This window comes from Sinocyclocheilus grahami, unplaced genomic scaffold (genome assembly GCF_001515645.1).
Source record: "Sinocyclocheilus grahami isolate Dianchi unplaced genomic scaffold, SAMN03320097.WGS_v1.1 scaffold225.1, whole genome shotgun sequence".
Taxonomy (NCBI): domain Eukaryota; kingdom Metazoa; phylum Chordata; class Actinopteri; order Cypriniformes; family Cyprinidae; genus Sinocyclocheilus; species Sinocyclocheilus grahami.
Genome location: NW_015505404.1, coordinates 1,305,346 through 1,308,823, shown reverse-complemented (window position 1 = coordinate 1,308,823; position 3,478 = coordinate 1,305,346). Strand labels below are relative to the sequence as shown.

The following is a 3,478-nucleotide window of genomic DNA, read 5'->3' as shown; positions in this document are numbered from 1 at the left end:
GATATATATATATATATATATATATAAACACAATTGCAATTTATATTTTTACATATTTCCTGTCTTTTTTAGATAACTGAACACTTATTCTTTAATTCTTGATTGCATTTGTCTATTCCCTAATAATATCTTGAGTGATACTTTATCATATCCCATCAAACCCAATTTATGATTAAGTTGATTTATTTCTCTTTCATACGCATCACATTCTAGAAGAATGTGCTTTACTGTTTCTGGATTCCCACAATCTAAGCAATTCGGAAAAAGAGGCGGCTTTTCTTCAGTGTGTTTGCATTATTTTACTCTTTGTACAGCAATTATTGTTCATTCTAAATGTATTTTAATGTAGAATATGTGTTACATAAATTACATGAAATGTAGAACATATTAAAAAAAAGTGCTCGTGGCTTGTCTGCCAGTGGGTGCACAAGTGAAACTCCGCCTATGGATGGCGAGTCAGGATCGTCATCTTCGCGACACGGACTCAGAAAACACTAGTTTATTAGTAAATAATTCAAATGTCTTCTTAATATTTCCCCCTGACACATTCATGGTAACTACTTTTGCTGGGGCTTTGCGGCAAGCTTTAGCCTATTGCGTGCATTTGAACGCAGAACTCTTTAGCTGCGCTGACGGCATGCTGCTGCTGCTGCTGGACACTAAACAGAGCCACTCTTGACAGCACAGTCTCGTCACAATTTTTTCATCACTAATTGATGGATGTCTAAAATATAACAATTAGGAGAAGTCTAAAACAGGCCCGAGGCCCGGCCCGTGTCTGAAATATGATGGGAAAATTGGCCCAAAGCCCAGCCCGAGGGGCGTAAATAGGGCTGAAATGCAGGGCTCGAGTCTAGTGTGCCAAATATGTAAGGAATAATTGACGACGGGCCGTTGAGTTAAGGCCACGGTCAAAGAAACCTGGGCTTCCATACCACCTCAGCAGTGCCACAAACTGATCACCTCCATGCCACGCCGAATTGAGGCAGTAATTAAAGCAAAAGGAGCCCCTACCAAGTATTGAGTACATGTACAGTAAATGAACATACTTTCCAGAAGGCCAACAATTCACTAAAAATGTTTTTTTTATTGGTCTTACTTATGAAGTATTCTAATTTGTTGAGATAGTGAATTGGTGGGTTTTTGTTAAATGTGAGCCAAAATCATCACAATTAAAAGAACCAAAGACTTAAACTACTTCAGTCTGTGTGCACTGAATTTATTTAATACACGAGTTTCACAATTTGAGTTGAATTACTGAAATAAATAAACTTTTCCACGACATTCTAATTTATTGAGATGCAACTGTATAGGCTAACTGATAAAATCGTCAGGGCAGCGCTGACAACACCTTTTTGTGCAAACTGCGTGACCGTAGTGTGCGTGTGCGAGCACGTGTGATTGTAGTAATTCCTGTGTTTTTTTCCATATTCCATATCATACTATGCGAAGTGATATGGAACTGTAATGCGGTCAAGAGAGCTGCCTGGAACTACGTTCGCCGTGCGTTTCCCTGAAAATAATTGCACACCTCAGAACGTTCGTCAGCCAATCAGATCCAAGCATTCAACGGCCCCGTAGTAAAAGAGATTTGAAACCGGCCTATCACAACAGCACATCAAGTTTGAAAAATCACCCGAGTTCTGTCAGTACGCCTATAGTAGCCTATATTGTTGGTGTAAAAAAAAAACGAGTCGCTTTTATCCGCCATGTTAGTCAGTAACAGTTACACGATAAAAACGTGCACTTAATTTGCTTGGAAAATACTTGCGAATACTGCAGTCATAAAAAAAAAATGTATACAGTAGCCCAGCCTAATAATAATTTGTCTATATTAAAATTATTGCTCTTAACAAACCTGTGTGTTTTATTGCACCTTTTATTTCCATACAATGAAAGAGACTGAGGTTGTCATTCAGCCTAAAATTCCCAGCATGAGTAAATGATGACAGAAGTTTTATATAGCGCTAGACTATTTCAACTCAGCAGCTTGTATGTGAGCTGCCAGTCTGAAACAGAAATACAGAGGTTCACAAACCCCTTGACTGATATGCGAATTCTTTCCATGCATGCAACACTGCAAGACACCCAACTCTAAAGTTGCTCAAGTTTGTCTTTTGACCACATCAAAACTGGACAGTTCCTATAACACTACTACGCGCACTTCTCCTGGCAAATGTCCTGAACGTGACGTGAGATATGTGCACTAACGAAGTCAACCACATTTAATAGAACATGGTGTACACAATGTAGCGCTCGCGGACACCTTAACCCTAACCCACTGAACCTCTCTGCGAGCTTGCCACACCTACTCACATGCCAGAGCAACCAACTTGCCACTAAAGTTTAAACATAACCTGTTAGTGTCACTCATAACATGTGCTATCCATTGAACGTGAACATGCTGCGACTTAACTTGAATGGGTCGTACCTCTGCGCCAGTGATAATTTTGTTCGCTCAGAGGGTGCTCTCACCCGGTTTCTTTCAGTTAACTATAAAACTGCTTTGCCTTCGTCTTCTTATATTTTTACGGCGTTTGGCATCCAGCGTATTGGTGCATTACCGCCACCTTCTGCTCCGGAGTGTGGATCAGAAAATAGGTTTACAGAACTCACCCGTTCTCCCTCCTTTATCTTTTTTTTATTTTTTTTGCATAACAAGAACAATAACAACATACATATACAGAGGATCACAATGTATTAAACTATTATCTATTACATTCATAATAGCATCAAAGGAAACAACATAAAGAGAAGAGAGAGAGAGAGAGAGAGAGAGAGAAACTATACAGGGGGAAAAAATTACAAAAAGTTTCAAAAAGAAAAGGATTCAAAAATTCTATACATCCGTTTCGCTTTTTTATTTCTTGCATCTTTTAGGGCCTCAATATAATGCTTAAGTTCAATTTTAAATAATATAATGTTAGGTTTATTATTATTCCATTTCCTCCCTCCTTTATCCCGACACACACATACCCACACACGCACACCTCATCCCTTTCCATACACGTGAAGCCATAACGGGCACTGTGCTTTGGCGTTTTTAAAGGGGTCATATGACGTTGCTAAAAAGAACATTATTTTGTGTTTTTGCTGTAATGCAATGCGTTTATGCGGTTTATTTTCCACATAATATACATTATTGTTTCCTCTCTATGCCCAGCCTTTCTGAAATGCGTCGATTTTTACAAAGCTCATCGGTCTGAAAAAGCGAGGTGTGCTCTGATTGGCCAGCTATCCAGTGCCTTGTGATTGGCTTAATACCTCAAGCGTGTGACGGAAATGTCACGCCCCTTACCATACTGTGATGCCGTGTGTGCTGCGCGACGAGGCAAAACCAGTAAAACCCATTATAAAAGAGGCATTTGTTGCATCCAGTGGGGACATAATTACTGATTATAATGACTTATACTGTCTTTTTACGCGTTGCGTTGCGTTGCGTATCGCGCTGCGTAAACATAAAACCATGTCTGCATTT

The 3,478-nt window shown here is 39.4% G+C and overlaps 1 protein-coding gene across 2 annotated transcripts in view; it reads right to left on the bottom strand.

Moving 5' to 3' along the window:
* The window catches only part of bcl2l13 (BCL2 like 13), a 25,533-nt gene extending 22,942 nt beyond the window's left edge, over positions 1–2,591 (bottom strand). Inside the window, exon 1 of one of the 2 annotated variants that reach the window (XM_016287818.1) lies at positions 2,417–2,591. The gene's annotated coding sequence lies outside the window, so the exon portion shown is untranslated. The remainder of the gene's footprint in view (positions 1–2,416) is intronic. The other variant, XM_016287817.1, reaches the window with a different exon arrangement.
* Between the last annotated feature and the right edge of the window lie 887 nt (positions 2,592–3,478).